Source organism: Pelobates fuscus, chromosome 7 (genome assembly GCF_036172605.1).
Source record: "Pelobates fuscus isolate aPelFus1 chromosome 7, aPelFus1.pri, whole genome shotgun sequence".
Classification (NCBI taxonomy): Eukaryota; Metazoa; Chordata; class Amphibia; order Anura; family Pelobatidae; genus Pelobates; species Pelobates fuscus.
Window position 1 is genome coordinate 5,731,777 of NC_086323.1, and position 17,706 is coordinate 5,749,482.

At 45.1% G+C, this 17,706-nt stretch overlaps 1 protein-coding gene across 1 annotated transcript in view; it reads right to left on the bottom strand.

Annotated features, from left to right (window-relative positions):
- The window catches only part of FYB2 (FYN binding protein 2), a 116,524-nt gene that overhangs the window by 57,611 nt on the left and 41,207 nt on the right, over nucleotides 1-17,706 (bottom strand). The gene's annotated exons all lie outside the window — the stretch shown is intronic.

Sequence of the window (17,706 nt, forward strand, 5' to 3'; positions counted from 1 at the left end):
GCCAGCCATCGAGAAGCAGCTGATGGCACAGCAGATTCAGAGATTATATAGCACAAAATTCAGTCTAGGCCCAGTGCGTAAAGTCAATATGATGAGAGGCCACAATAGATAGACACAGTCTGTCATGGAAGCACATCGCAGGGAACACACCGACCGGGAAGCTTTTATCAGATCGGGCTGAGATATTGTATGATTAAACATTGTATTCACTGAGTTTTCTCCCAGATCATTTACATGTAAACAAAACTATGAACATTGTGGAGGAACAGACCACTTTTTGACTGATATAAACTTTACTATGTTGGGAGTTATCCTACCCGAACACACCTGGTTTGGCTCCCGAACAGGGACCTCCCTGCAACTTGTTTTACCACCCGAACACCGACCACCCCCTGACATGTTAACAGCAAGGGAACCAATAATTAGTGCTTCCCCTTGGTGGTTGTCATTTTGCATAACCGAAAGCATGTGGTCAAAATAATGGCGGTCATTTTGTCTCCTGAACACAAGTAGGGGGACACGGTCATTGAGCGTCTAGAAACCTTTTTTTTTGGATATAACAATGGAGAAACTCTACCAATACCTGCTGCCTGCTGCAATTCCAGACCAGCTAGGAGAGCTCTCTTTGCGAGAAAGATACCATCAACCATTTGCTCCCTTAAAGCCGGGGGAAACTTTCGACAGTATTCGTACAGGAACGCCCAAACATGGACCTGCCATTGCCTCATTTGCTATGGAATGGTTTTGGGCTTCAACTTTTGTGGCCAACCGGCCAGAAGTTTACCCTGGTGGGGATTCTCTTCTACCGAACGGATCTGAGCGCTATTTGGACAACTTGGGCACTCAAATCCAGGGAAATATTACATGTGGGGTTCCTGTGATATTTTGGGGGGGGGGGATTTTGAATAGTTTTTGTTTCCCTGTAACTGAGAAATAATTGAGTTACCGTTCCTTGACTAAATTACCTCCCAGACACAGAGGTGCCAGAGAGTGGCTTGTAATACTTTTTTATGGAGACCTCATGTTGGGGGTCTGTGTACAAATTGGGAGTGTCTTGCCTGAATAAACCAGATGACTCCCAGAACTTTGGCTCGTCTAGTTACTGGGGGAATACGAGTTATAATCACACAAGGTTCCAATCTGGCTGAGAGGGAAAAAAGTGGAGGTAACTAGTCGGGTTACCCGGAGCCTGCTACAAACATATAATTTTAAAGACGTGGCACACGTGACATGGACATGTAGAAGGTGCCACCATTAAGAACTTTTCCTCTGAAAGATGAGAAGTTACACACTTCCTTTTACCTTTAACAGAGGACTTGCAGTCCACCGGCCATGCTGGTAGGAGACAAAGTCTATGACCAGAGCCGTCTAAACTGCATTATAGCAGGGTGACCAGATCCACCTGGTTTTCTGGACACGTTTCATATATACAAATTTATGGGCAGTACATGAATAGGGTTGCCTTATAGTATGTAGAATTCAGAAGAAGGTGTATTAGATTAAGCAATGAGGAATCCTGCAGAATATGCAGTATACGTACTGCAGGGCAACTGATTTCATGCGTTTTCCTAAATATGAGAAAATTGTGTGTCCTGGTAAACATGGTCGATCTGGTCACCCTTATTATAGGCTGTGTGTTAAGGGCACTGTGTGTGAGGCATGCACTGTGTGTTAGGGGCACTGTGTGTGAGGCATGCACTGTGTGTTAGGGGCAATGTGTGTGAGGCATGCACTGTGTGTTAGGGACAATGTGTGTGAGGCATGCACTGTGTGTTAGGGGCAATGTGTGTTAGGGGCAATGTGTGTGAGGCATGCACTGTGTGTTAGGGGCAATGTGTGTGAGGTATGCACTGTGTGTAGTGGTGCAGTGTGTGTGAGGTGTGCACTATGTGTTAGGGGCAATGTGTGTGAGGCATGCACTGTGTGTAGTGGTGCAATGTGTGTGAGGCGTGCACTGTGTGTAAGGGGCAATGTGTGTGAGGCGTGCACTGTGTGTAGTGGTGCACTGTGTGTAGTGGTGCAATGTGTGTGAGGCGTGCACTGTGTGTTACGGGCAATGTGTGTGAGGCGTGCACTGTGTGTAGTGGTGCACTGGTTGTAGTGATGCAATGTGTGTGAGGCGTGCACTGTGTGTTAGGGGCAATGTGTGTGAGGCGTGCACTGTGTGTAGTGGTGCACTGTGTGTAGTGGTGCAATGTGTGTGAGGCGTGCACTGTGCGTTAGGGGCAATGTGTGTGAGGCGTGCACTGTGTGTGTAGTGGTGCAGTGTGTGTGAGGCGTGCACTGTGTATAGTTTTGCAGTGTATGCAATACAATACACACAGACTGCTGAATACACAGACTGTAGTGTGGAGTGCACTGTTTGTAGTAGTGCACTGTGTGGGAGGGGTACGTATGGTCTATAGTGTGTGTTGGGGGTGATTAGGGATAAAATGTATTTTATTATATATGTATATATATATATATATATATATATATATATATTACTTGCGCTTTCTCCTTAATCCCTATGTATATAATGGCCATTGGAGCAACTAAATGACCTCCATTTGTCTAAATATACATAGGGATTAAGGAGAAAGCGCAAGTAACATTTTCTTTTCTTTGGTTTTTACTATATATTGGGGCTGATGTGTGTTGTAGTCCTTGCTGCTTAAGCGCAGGACTTCTCTTTTTGTATTTGTATTTACTTTGTATCACACAGCCTGGTTACAATGCTGCTACCCATTCCATGTGTTCCCTATTAAGGGTTAATAAGTAAAGGGGTGTATATAAAAAATACCCCTTTCTGTCTCATTAGAGATATCTTTGCCAGAAGCTCAAGGAAGCAGGCTGAAGGGTCAGTGTTAGGACCCGCTTAGGGGGGTCTGCCTTGACGTTGGCAGGCGGGCATCCCTCCAATGGCCATTGGAGCAACTAAATGACCTCCATTTGTCTAAATATACATAGGGATTAAGGAGAAAGCGCAAGTAACATTTTCTTTTCTTTGGTTTTTACTATATATTGGGGCTGATGTGTGTTGTAGTCCTTGCTGCTTAAGCGCAGGACTTCTCTTTTTGTATTTATATATATATATATATATATATATATATATATATATATATTGTTTTTTTAAATAGATTTGTGTCCCCCACCATTTTTACATTTTTCTCACGGGGGGGATGACTTTGCCTACTAGTCCAGTGGTGAGTAGTGACCTTTAGCTTGCAGCTCCTCTGGCTGCAGGCTGACTTTACTCCTCTCGCGAGCTGAGCACTGCGTCTGAGAGTTGCCATGGTAACGTGCGGCAATGTTCTGAACTGCCTACTCCCGGTAGGAACACTGCCTTCCAGGTCCTCCTTCTTTGATTTTCCCACCGGCCTGCGAAAAGCAGATTAGAAGGCAGGCTTTGCATGGGCCGGCAGAGGAGATGAAAGGATCCACCCTGTTAGTCTCGGCCCATGGACATCGCGGTGTGGCCCCTAGGCCCATGTGTAAAGACGGGCCTGCCTCCGATACCCTGTGCACACAACTTGCACATGCGTTGGCAAAGTTTGATGTTGAATAAAACGTAGACGCTGGAAATGCATCTCGCACAATGCAGACAGACATTATTATTATTATTCATTAAAGTGGGAATTCTTTGAAATCACTTTGAATTGGAAAAACTCTCCAAGTCAGCTATGCTGTCAGTTTGGCTTTTTTCCAAAATAGCTTGAAATCCACTTATTTCCTGACATAGAAACATAGAATGTGACGGCAGATAAGATCCATTCGGCCTATCTACTATGCCCACTATTCTAAATACTTTCATTAGTCCCTGGCCTTATCTTATAGTTAGGATAGCCTTATGCATATCCCACGCATGCTTAAATTCCCTCATTATGTTAACTCTACCACTTCAGCTGGAAGGCTATTGCATGCATCCACTACCCTCTCAGTAAAGTAATACTTCCTGATATTATTTTTAAACCTTTGCCCCTCTAATTTAAGACTATGCCCTTGTGACGGACCACTGGCACTCCGACTGAGTACCTCCACCAATCAATGCTCCTAGGGCTTGCCGAGGACTCCGAGCACTCCAACCGACACCATCAGCACTGCGAACCCCACTTCCAGCAATGCAGCTGCGCCGGGGTCTCGCCGTCTCTCACCCACCCTGGATCCACGACCAGGAACCAGCTCCCAGTGGGTGAACCTCTCCTAAATCCAGAGAGCGTAGCAGGAACAAATCAAGCTCTTACAAGAGCGTACTCTGGGGAGTAAGTGATTATAGCAATCCCCAGAGTGTAGGTATCCCTTCCCCCAAGCATGAGCCAAGGCTTCTAGAAAGGTGCAAGTAGGTCTGGTTTATTGAGGGCTACCTGCCTGGTATTTATGCAAGTGTCCACCAGGTGGACACTCCCCTAGGGGACCTGATGAAACAATGGGACACATATTTGGATATTAGCCAATGACTGACAATACAAAAAAAAAAAAAACACTCCCAAGAGACATCACAATCCCTCCTCTCTATCCTAAAGATAATTGGGAAGTAATCAAATTATCTCCCAGGACAGAGGCAAGACTCCATTAACCACATGGTTACAAAAATACATAAAATTACACGTTACAATTACTACATAAAACATATACATGCAACATATCCCCAGATAGCTTAGATCTGAGCGCACATTATTACCGAATGGCGCTCAGATCACATACATACAGTTCAATCGCCATGGAGCCAAAGTTTTTTCCATAGTCTTTCGTTACATGAATAGGCTACATGGCATAGCTATCTGGGGTAGCACTACTCACATACTGAAAGTCCTGAACGCCCCGGCAGAAATACACAAATAAACCTTTCTGCAGGGTAAAATACAGCTATCAGCACAGGTGCCATAGTCGGAAGGCAGGAAGCTCGCCAATAGTCCCCTCCAGGAACAAGTGGCAAAGGGCACTTTGTCACAGTCCTCTTGTTGTGGTAGTTTTTCTTCTTTTAAATATAGTCTCCTCCTTTACTGTGTTGATTCCCTTTATGTATTTAAATGTTTCTATCATATCCCCCCTGTTTCGTCTTTCCTCTAAGCTATACATGTTAAGTTCCTTTAACCTTTAACTTTTTCTGACAAGTCACGCTTTAGTGAATAACTGTTACATACATTTTTTATATAGTGTATAAAGTTTTTAGTGTGGGGCCTGAACGAACCTCATGTACTTCGTATCGTACGTTCGTTCACAATTTCCCGAAATCCTGCAAGGTCGTGTGAATTATAGCTCTCAGTCGTTCACATACACAAACATCAGTCAAGACTTGATGAAGGGTACAACAGGAATGTTTTATTATGGCCAGATGGCCCACTTTTATACACAGAACCCTAACAGGGGGTCTCCAGCCAAAACATAGGAACAACACGCCCAGGCGACTGTGTCTGGGAGATAAGTGAGTTTGCTTTGCTTAAACTAATTATCTCCCAGGCACACGAGGTACAATACATAAACCAGAAAAAACTCCCCAAAACATGCATAATGTTAATAGGAACAAGTCTTATATCCCTGGATATCCTTGATCCGAGCTTCCAAGTTGTCCAAATAGTGCTCAGATTCGTTTGGTAGAACAAAATCGTCATCCGGGTAAAGTTTGGACTGACCGCACATTTGGTTTCTGCCCAAATTAGTTCCATACGAAAAGTGGTAGCGGTCGGTCAGCGTTCGGGAGTTCCTACAAGAAAACAAACAAATGGTTCCCCTGGCCCATAGGTAACGATTGTTCTTCTAGTTTATGCAAATCTTTTCACAGAACAGTGCATGAAGGGTTAATCCATGCTTGCAGAAGCAAAAGAGTTTGACATTTTATGCTGAAATAGCTTGAAACTTTATGCTGAAACTATAACTCACTATCTCTGGTATGTGCTTACAGGACAAACTTGCAATTGTAACATTTCCTATGTGCATACGGGACAAGCTGTATGCAGCAATGTTAGAAACCAGCCCACGCAATCGCTCGCTACTTTTGCTGTATAAATACTATGTTGTATTAATAAACCGAAGAACTTGTTGGGAATCGTATTTGTCTGCTCCTTACTTGTTCCCAGAGCGCTCTGATAGGGATGGAGGTTTCCTGACCATCAACTTGAAGCAGTCTTTCCCCTACAAGCTGGTGTGAGAAGTGGGATGCAACTGGAAACGTGAAGGGTAAGTGAATTGTGTCTTTTAGACACCTTTTCTCTTGCTCTCACTATCCACACGTTGCATCTCTAGTTAAGGTTATTTTTGGGGCTGGTCTTTGGTAGACTAAATTAAGGAACTCACTGGGTGGGAGACACGCCTTTGGTAGGCTAAGTAATATGGGACTTCTTTGGAAGAAGTCAGGAATACCGGTACTTAGGTTATATTGAATACATGTACCTACTTGACGGTCAGGTTTAATGATAGCTTGCTTGCTATAAAAATAGCTGTATGGCTATATTGCATAGAGTATAAGTTATGTATATTATATACCATTGATGTACTTGATTTTAAGCCTCTGAGCTCGTGAACAAGTGATAGTCTTTTGGGACCCTCTGCATTCCAAGCAGCTGCTCTTGTTCACTGATTAATCAAGGATTCCAATTGGATTGAATTTTAAGCATAAAAGCTCGTGAGTAAGTGACAGTATTGTCGGAACCTTGCTTCCAAGACACTAATTAATTGAGAGGTTCAGGTATTGCCTAAGTAGCCCATAAAGGTTGAAAATGGGTACTTAACAGTCTAAACATCATCCCTCACCTAACCCAGGTGAAACCTGTAAATGTGTTGCACGTTGTTTCCCAGTAGGATAGTTTCTTGTAGACCCCTGGGTAGCTAACCTTGCAGGATGGACAGAGGGAAAAGTAATTTACCCATTTCCTAGAGATGAGTCAAACGCTGATTTTCATATGAATATGATCAAGGGATTATGTTTAGGGGATAGGAAGGCATTCCCATGGTATGAGGGAGACCACGAGTGGGACGTGCCGAATATGAGGAGCGGAGGAGAGAATTGGCTTAAGATAGCCCCTCACTGGTATCCTGTCTCAAACAGGATGGGAAGAAGGTAAAAGGAAGTAAGAAGAAGGGCAGAGAGACTAGTTAAAAAAAACCACTGTTACCCCCCTCCCATTTCGTCCTCTTCCCAACAACCACCGTTTAAACCTCCTAATTACACCCATATACCCGCTTTATCCCAGCCTGTCCCCTAATGATGATGAAGACCTGGGACCTATTCTTACTGGTCTCTCAAGGACCCAGGAGGAGTTTAGAGCTCTCACTATAATTAAACATCTTAAAGGAGCAACTAAGGCCATAAAGAAATTACTTAAGAAAGCTGGCATGCCCACAGAGGGCACCCTTGACCCACAGATATGGAAGGAATTTATGAAGTCTGCCACGTTCTCCCTATCACTCTTAGTAGGTGAGCAGTCTCCATTAAAGGAGATGACTCCGGTGGAGAAGGGAGTGTAGGGGAGTGATAGTACTGTTGTTGATAGGTATGTGTGGGTGGTGTTCTATATATGTTTCACCACAAGGGATTTTGTTGGGGGTATGTGGCGGAACCAACCTCGCCACTGAGAACTGGAGAAGCCTGGTTGCTAGCCTCCTGCCCAGTGATTATGGTCCCTGGGAGATATTGCCCTTTAAGGGACTGAATTGGGGCTTATGGACTGCTACCATAATGTACTGACCCTTTAAGAACTACATTTGGGCATGTTTTAGTTTATATTGTTGCTGCTGGCTCTTTTAGAATCATCCGTGGACATATTGGGACGTTTGGGAATAATGTCCCTTTAAGACTTTGTAACATATCACAGTAATACTGTCTTAACCCCTTAAGGACCGCTGACGGTTCAGGACCGTCAGCGGCAAAACGTGCGTTTGGACCGCTGACGGTCCTGAACCGTCATAACGGTTTTGGGCAACTTACCTGATCGCCGTCGGTCCCACGGCGGCGATCAGCTCTCCTCCCGGTCCAGGGGGACTGCCTGTCTGCCCGGGCAGTCCCCCCTCGGCAGATCAGGACCCCACGGCCATGTGATCACTCGATCACATGACCGCAATAGGGGTCCATGTGTCTGCCTGCAGGGGGACTGTCTGTGCTGACAGGCAGTCTCCCTGCAAGTAAAAAATCAAAAAAATAAAGTGTAAAAAAAAAGAAATCAGTGAAAAAAAAAAATATGTGTATATATATATGATATATATACATGTATTATATCTATATATACCTATATATAATATATGTATATATATAATATATATAATGTCACACTAAGTGTATTTTTATATTTATATATACGTATATTAATATAAAAATACACTTATATTTAAATTACACACGAATATATACAATATATATATAATTACTATATATATGGTATATATAGATTATTATAAAATACAAATAATATGTTAATAAAAATAAATAACAAAAAATAAAAATAATTTTTAATAATTAAAAAAAAATTATATATATATATTCAATTTTATTCTAACAGTATTTTGATATTGATATATATATATTTATATCAAAATACACTTAGAATGTAATGATATATATATCTATGTATAAATAAATAAATACAAATAATACGAAATATACATATGTCCACATACAAAATTACATTAATAATTTCATAAATATACACGTAGACGTCAAATATATAAATATGTATATATATTAAAATTCTACGTGCATATTTATGTAATATTTTTACCTAATTAAGTAATTTTAATGATTGCAATTTGAGGGACCTGCCTGCCAACCCAGGCCAAAAGTCCAGATAATTTAATTTGCTAGCACTGTGCTTAACCCTGTAACTTTCTATGACACCCTAAATCCTGTACATGGGGGTACTGTTTTACTCGGGAGACTTCGCTGAACACAAATATTAGGGTTTCAAAACAGTAAAACATATCACAGCGATGATATTGTCAGTGAAAGTGAAGTTTTTTGCATTTTTCACACACAAACAGCTCTTTCACTGAGGATATTATTGCTGTGATATATTTTACTGTTCTGATACACTAATATTTGTGTTCAGCGAAGTCTCCTGAGTATAACAGTACCCCACATGTAGAGGTTTTATAGTGTTTGTGAAAGTTACAGGGTCAAATATAAGGCTTGATTTTACTTTTTTTTTTTATTGAAATTTGTCGGATTGGTTAGGTTGCCTTTGAGAACGTATGGTAGCCAAGGAATGAGAATTAGCCCCATGATGGCATACCATTTGCAAAAGAAGACAACCCAAGGTATTGCAAATGGGGTATGTTCAGCTTTTTTTAGTAGCCACTTAGTCACAAACACCGGCCAAAGTTAGCGTTTTTTGCATTTTTAACACACAAACAAATATAAATGCTAACTTTGGCCAGTGTTTGTGACTAGGTGGCTACTAAAAAAAACTGGACATACCCCATTTTGAATACCCTGGGTTGTCTACTTTAAAAAATATGTACATGTTAGGTGTGTTTCAGGGATTTATGACAGATAACGGTGTAACAATGTCACTATTGATACATTTAAAATATATATATATTGAAACAGCAATTTCCTACTTGTATTTATAGGCCTATAACTTGCAAAAAAAAGCAATAAAGCATGTAAACACTGGGTGTTTTTAAACTCGGGACAAAATTTTGAATCTATTTAGCAGTTTTTTTCATTAGCTTTTGTAGATAAGTAAAAGATTTTTCAAGTAAAAGTCCAAAAACATGTTTTTTTTTTTTTTTTTCACCATATTTTATTATTTTTTTTAAATACAATATATGACATAATATAAATACTGGTATGTAAAGAAAGCCCTTCTTGTCGTGAAAAAAACAATATATAACTTGTATGGGAACAGTAAATGAGAGAGTGGAAAATTACAGCTAAACACAAACACCACAAAAGTGTTAAAACTGCTCTGGTCCTTAACGTACAAACATCGCAAAAACAGGCCGGTCCTGAAGGGGTTAAATATTATGTAGGTATTTATGTGTTCAGTTAAACTGGGGATATGTAGAAATGTGTGTTTTATGTGTTAAATGTATCAGTATGTAATTTTATGTCTTTTACTGTCTTTTTGTCTTCCATGTGGGTAATGGAGTTTTGCCCTGTCCTTGGAGATAATTTTATAGCATGACAGGAGGCTTCATATTTGTTTAAGTCTCTCTTTACTAGAACTCCACAGCAGCACATTAACAGAGAGATAAACACCAGAGACAAAAACATAAGGTATCTATATAAGGCTCCTCCTAAGCCACCATTTCCTCTTTCTTTGCTGCTCCGCAGAACAGTACAGGTCAGAGTACCACTGCCTCCTGGTTTTTCCTGGGTGGCTGTGGGTTTATTATATGTATATCCCTTTTGTCTATACACACTGTTTACAGGCATATTTTTCTTTTGTTCCCTGACTTTCCTGTTTTTGTGATTGATTTATCACCTTTTCCCTTTTTCTTTCTTGCTTTTCTTTGCAAATTCTTTCTTTCCAGTTTTATGGAAATCAGGATGCATTTCTGCTATGCTTTTTTCCGTGTGCCTGTGGCTTTGCGGTCGCCGAGAAGCGGTCTTCCGACCGCCTCCCGTGCTGACCGTCGGGACCGCGGAGAAAGACTGATTCCCGCCCGCCGGGCGGGAATCCTCTACCTGCTTCCCTGTCCCTCCCACGCCTCGCTCGCATTCTAACATACTCGGGCGGCGTGGGGAGGGTACAGGGAGCCTCACTGTTGCCGCGGGATGCGGCTTCCATGCACCCTCTCCCCCATGACCGCGTGGCCGGGTCCAGGGGTACGCGGCTTGCTGATGTGACTGCCGCATGTGCGCCCTTCATTTAAGGGCGCAGGACTCTTTTGTTTTTGTATATACCACCATGATTCCGGATAAGTTTCTGTACCATTACTGACACCTTGTAGGTTTGTGATTTACACCTTGTTGGTTATGTGCCTATATGAATCAGGATGCATTGCTGTGACACATTGCTGCCACCTTGTAGGATTTGGGATTTACACCTTGTTGTTATGTGCCTATATAAATCAAGATACATTTCTGTAACGAATTACTGCCACCTGGTATTCCTTGCGGTTTACACTTTGTTTTTTCTGTGCCATGTTTCACTGCTCAATTTTCCTAGGTACTTTATCGCCCAGGTGCGATTTGAGGTTTATTTCCAGGTGCAGTTTTTTCCCCCTGTCTCGCTACATGTAGCGGTACAATACATATTGGCCTATAAAACTACCGACTGCAGTACTCTCGGTGCAGGGAGTCTGTGCCCTTGCGGCTTACACTACGCATGCTGCCTGGGCTTACTTAGGATTGGTTAATGGGGTTGACTCAGCCCTTCATCCTTCTGAGGTAGATTAAATGAGTACCATTAAATTGGGGGATAGTAACAACCCTTGGATGTTGGGCTAAGGTAACATCCCCACGACGTACTTGGAAACCAGAGTATTCTGAATGTACCTTTCCTGGTTAAATACTTTTGCACGGGACCCTGCTTGGTGACACTATCCCTCGAGGTTCTGGATGTCCTGAGGACCCTGGTACATCTTTAATCTACACCTCTGTGTCAAGATATGCCTGCCTGTCACCTCTAAGGATTTACGTTTTGCCTCCATATACCGCTGGGCCGGTGCTACCCGCGCCCAAATGCTGGCCAGCTGTGTCTGTGCCCTTATGATTGGCCTGCTTTGTCTGTGCCCCTTGATTGGCCTGCTTTGTCTGTGCCCCATGATTTGGCCTGCGTTGTCTGTGCCATTTTACGCATGCTACTGGCCTGGCGGCTCCACTCCTGGACCCCTGATTGTTGAGCCTGCATGCGCGTAATACTTGCCTCTGCCTACTATAGGGGTGCGGCCCCTAACGCCTGCTAGTGATACCTGTTCTCTATCTCCTTAGGTGTCACGTACCATCATCTTGGATATTATGGAGGCCTCTGCACAAGAGCAGAATTTGCAGGTTTTGATTAATGCGGCGGGGTCCGCTTCTGTGGAGACAGCCCTGGCTAGGGCCCTCCCTCAATCACAACCGGACAGAGGTGCGAGTGGAACCCCCCGCTTGGCAGACGACTCGGCTGAGTCAGACTCTCCTGGGAGAGAGCAGGCAAGTGCGCTAATGCGCTATTGGAAGGGCGAAGACCCTGAACCACGCTCCCGGTAGAGCAAGGCTCCGGTGAAGCGACATGTTCGAGGTTATCGGCCTCGCGCCACCGTCTATCGGGCGCGGGAGGGAGGCCTCCTTGCCCCCCCCTACCATGGCCGTACCGGACGAGTGGCGGGCAAACCAACCCCCTTCAGTGGCAGAAGATGATTGGGACGAGGACCGTAGGGTTGGCCCGGTTTTGGCGCTAGGAGGATGAAGACGCGCCGGGAACAGAGGCCCCCACGGAGGTGCCGGGAGACGACACCTTTTTTGAATACTACAGGTGACCTCTGTCTGACCCTCACTCTATCTGGCGCCCCAGGTCCTCATAATGGTCGCGGCCCGACCACTTAACACAATTCATGTGCTCCTGGGTCCGTGGACCCCTGGAAAGGGAGGCCCGCAAGAAACTTCAGGCGGCATGTCCCTGGCCGTCCTGCCGGACAAGATGGCGGGGGACCCGGATTTTGTCCCCTGGCGACCTCGTACTTGAATGGTACAGGTCGGGACCCCACGTAAGGGGTCGAGCGTCCTCTCCGCTCGACGCAAGACGAACAGTTGGATAGGCTGGGCCCCTTTGTGCAGATTGTTGGCCCTGACGGACGTGGCCTACACGGATGGTACAAGCCTGGACCCAGCCGTCAGGCGGGATTGGGCGCTACGCCCCATTTGCCTTCTAGGCAATGCTAATCTGCACCGAACGAAGGTAAACGACTCTGTTTCGTATGGACGCCAAGCTGTCGGAGCCAGGGTTCATAGACTTGGGCCCCCTGGCCATAAGACCTACTGTTCGGGGAACCTTTCATTAGGGAGCTACGGAAACGCATCAATTTATTTGCTTCCCTGGATGAAGCACAGTCGTCTATAAAGAAGGTGTTTCGCTCACGGTTATCCCGGCTGGTCTTCGGACCCACAGACCCTGTGGCCCGTCTTTTTTTCCACCATACCAGCCCAGACCTCACTACACTCGAAGGGCGGGTAGAGGTTGTGGAGACCGTGCCAGAGGACGAGCGAGATTTTCCTGCGGGTGAGTACAACTCCTGCCACTTTTTCTATTCCCCCTTTACTACGTACAGACCGATCGTTTCACTGCAGGGACGGGTGGCAGGAAGTGTCTTCAAATGCATGGGTCCATCAGACGGTATGGGATTATGTCATGGACTTCCACTCCCCACTGACGTAGGTTGGACCTCCAAGTGTCTCCATCATCGCGAGGGTTCAACATTCCTTGATGGATTCGAGGTTCGGACTCTGCTCGCCAATTCACATGCCTCCCGCTCGGCCTCAGCTCGGCTTTTGGTGCTTCACCAAGCTGCTGACGCTTGTGGTCGTCCGATTCTGGTCAGGGGCGGCAGTTTCCTGTTATTTCTGGATGATTCGCTAGTCCTCTGCGAAGATCCCTCCAGGCTCGGATTTCGAACGTGTTCAGCGATCTCCTTATTGGAGCTCCCAGACGGTGGAGTTCTTGGGTGTCATGGTCAATGCGATGGAATGCGTTCCCCTTCTGCCTTTGGCACTGATGGCAATCGCCCGGGAGGTGATGAGAAGGATATTACGACAAGTCCGGATTCCCCTTCAAATGTTTGCTCGCGTGGTCGGCCTCCTCGCAGCCTCGATACAGGCAATATACCCGGGCCCACTACTCTACGGGACCATTCAACGGCTAAAGACCCCTGTTCTACGCATATGACCTTCTTCAGACCGGATGATTTTTCTGTTCCCGGACGTGAAGGCAGGACTGCACTGGTGGCTTCTCCGCATGGCCGCATGGAACGGCAAGGCAATATTTGGACCAACCCCGGATTTCGTACTGGAATCGACTGTACGCCTTTGGGTTGGGGTGCCACGTGCGTGACCGGGTCCACGGGCGGCCCATGGTCGGACAAGGAATCGGAATTCCACTTCAATTGCCTGGATTGATTGCGAGTTCGTTGACAGTTCGGAGACTGGCAAGTCACCTGTTGGACTGTGGCGCCCTCCTTTGGAGGGACGAGGTCTCAGTGGTACAATATACCGACCGCTTGGGAGGAGCTCGATCGCGCACACTGGAGGTGACGAAGGAGATTTCCGGCTTCTGCTTCCAGCGCAACATCGCATTACAGACAGAGTTTCTACCGTGTGAATCGACCTTGACGGCGGATTCGTTCTCCTGACTTTGGAAGGATGCCAGCGACTGGGAACTCTTTCGACCCATCTTCAGCGACTGGGAACTCTTTCGACTACTCTACGGGACCATTCAACGGCTAAAGACCCCTGTTCTACGCATATGACCTTCTTCAGACCGGATGATTTTTCTGTTCCCGGACGTGAAGGCAGGACTGCGCTGGTGGCTTCTCCGCATGGCCGCATGGAACGGCAAGGCAATATTTGGACCAACCCCGGATTTCGTACTGGAATCGACTGTACGCCTTTGGGTTGGGGTGCCACGTGCGTGACCAGGTCCACGGGCGGCCCATGGTCGGACAAGGAATCGGAATTCCACTTCAATTGCCTGGATTGATTGCGAGTTCGTTGACAGTTCGGAGACTGGCAAGTCACCTGCTGGACTGTGGCGCCCTCCTTCGGAGGGACGAGGTCTCAGTGGTACAATATACCGACCGCTTGGGAGGAGCTAGATCTCGCACACTGGAGGTGACGAAGGAGATTTCAGGCTTCTGCTTCCAGCGCAACATCGCATTACAGACAGAGTTTCTACCGTGTGAATCGACCTTGACGGCGGATTCGTTCTCCTGACTTTGGAAGGATGCCAGCGACTGGGAACTCTTTCGACCCATCTTCGTCGTGCCTCCCGGATCCAGCGTGCGCGGTGGTGGTCGCGTTTCGACAGGTGCGGTTGTTTCCTCAGGAAGCATAGGTGTTTCCTCCGCTCGCTTTTATCCCCCGGGTGTTACTTCTGGTTTGTGGTCGACGTGTGTCCTTAGTGTTGTTGACTCCGCTAGGGCGAGGTCGGTCAGGTTCACGGAGCTTCTGTTACTCCCCTTGGACTCTTTCGGGAGTGCCGGGTATGTCGAGGCGTCGTCACTATCAGCCAGGGACCTTCTCTGGGACCCATGAGCTCCCGGGACAAGGAGATGTTTACCTCTCAGCATGGATTTCATAGTTTCGTTGCTGCTTAGGACAGGATGCTGAACCCTTTTTTCCGGCCCGTGACCTACTTGCTGAGTGTCTTGCCCCTCCTCGATGATTTGGGACGGTTGTGCCGTCTGGTTCTTGTGATTAGTCATTTATTTAGAAGGCGCGTGTTCCGTTTGGAGGTTTTTTCCCATCGATCAGGACCCGCTGGTCTGCAGATTTCTACGTGGGATGAGGCTGGCACGTCCTCCGGCGCCTAAATATTCTTCCCTCTGGGAGGTAAGTACGGTTTTTAGCGTTTTTCTTTGAGATCCGGCCGGAGTTCCTTGTTTTTTCCCTTCGCCAGCTTTCTACGGTGTTTGCCCTATTGTTGTGTCTGGTTTCGTTCAGACAAGTTTCTGTTGTCCGTTCCTTCGCCCCTACCCAATCTCGGTGGATGAGATGGTTATTGACACTGGCAGGGGTGAATGCGACTCTTGGAGTGCATTCGGTTAGCGGCACTATTGCTTCCGAGTTTTCCTTGATGGGCGTTTCTCCTCGGGACGTTTTTGTATGTGGCGGTCCGGTCCCATGAGGAGTTTTTTGCGCCAGTTTGTTTTGGACCGTCGGACTATGTTTCCTTTGCTTTGCTGTCGGAGCGTTAAAACAGCAAATATGAAGCCTCCTGTCATGCTATAAAATTGTAGATTATACTAGCTTTAGTGTAACTATAGTATAGTATAGATCTTACCTCAAGGGAGAACATTGTAATAAAAGAGGCAGATAAAGGGGGAGCAATAGTCATCATGTCAGATCACTATTACCGCCAAGAAGCTTTTAACATTCTAGCTGATGGCAAAACTTACCAAAAACTCAAAAAGGACCCTTCCCAAATATTTAACGTGGAACTAAAAACTCTTTTAGAGGAGGCCAAAAATGAAAATATCATCACAAAAAGAAATTTTGATTTTCTTTGGAACCCTCATCCAGTTATTCCCATTTTTTATTTCATCCCAAAGATCCACAAAAACTTAACATGTCCCCCAGGGCGCCCAATAATAAGTGGTATTGAATCAATCACAGCTAATCTGTCAGCCTTCCTTGATTCCTATTTGCAAAAATACGCCCAAATGGCATGGTCATACACAAAGGATACAAAATCCTTTTTACAGGAAATTGAAAGTATAGAATGGCAAGAAAATTTCAGTTGGGCCACACTAGATGTGACCTCGCTGTACACAGTTATCAGCCATAACCTGGGTTTAGAAGCAGTGGCCTTTTTCCTGGACCAGGATGACACAATCTCTCGAGGCCTTAGATCTTTCATTTTGTGGGGCGTCCAATTTATTTTGGAACATAATTATTTTCTTTTTGATCAGTCCTTTTATTTACAACTAGTAGGAACCGCCATGGGTACCAGGTTCGCCCCCAGTTATGCCAACATATACATGCGCAGATGGGAGGACCTCTGCGTACGTTGGGGGCATGACTGGGTAGCGAACCTGGTCCTATGGCGGCGATACATTGATGACGTCATTATCATTTGGAGGGGAACGGATTCTGAATTCATGACCTTTGTTAACCACCTCAATCAGAACGAATATAATTTGAAATTTTCCCCAGTGTGGAATTGTAAAGAAATCAATTTCCTGGACTTGACTTTGTTCTGTGAGGGAAATGAGATAAAATCCAAATGCTTCTTCAAACCCACCGATGGTAACAGCTACGTCCATAGACGCAGCTGTCACCATCAGCCTTGGTTGAAGGGCATCACAAAGGGACAACTTACCCGAGTAAGAAGGAATTGCTCACATACTGGAGACTTCCAGATACAGGCTCAACATATTGCTGATAAGTTGGTTAAGAAGGGTTATAATCAAAAACAGATAAATAGAGAAATTCATATGATGTCGAAAAGAAATAGAAATGAACTCTTAGCGGATGGCCCCAGTAGAAAGAAAAAAGAGGAAGATTTCAAACAGGCTTTTTTCACTCAATATAATGTAGACCATCCAAAAATCAAAAGGAGTCTACATAAATATTGGCCAATTTTGTTGGAGGATCCCATCCTGGGGGAGCATCTTTCTAAAAGACCAAAAATCATTTATAGAAAGAAACAGAATCTTAAAAACCTTTTGGCCCCTAGCTATGCTCTGAAAAATGGTTTCAAAAATAACATAAAAGGGAGAAAAGGCTTTAGGGGTTGCAAAAGCTGTAAAGCCTGTTCACAAGTGAATACGGAGAGGGCAACTAAATTTAGTAGCTCTGTGACAGGGGAACAGTTTTCTATTAAATCAGAGATTGGCTGCCGCTCGACTTGTGTGGTGTATCTCCTTCAGTGCCCATGCGGTAGCCAATACATTGGCCGCACAAAAAGATGTTTGAAAATAAGATTTCTGGAACATATAAACAATATAAAGAGGAAACTGGACACACATTCAGTTCCCCTCCATTGCAATGGTTGTCCTTTATTTAGTTTAAAGGGATTACGTTGTATAGGGATCGAACAGATACAACCACATTGGAGAGGGGGCAATAAAGAAAAGAGGTTGGCCCAGAGAGAA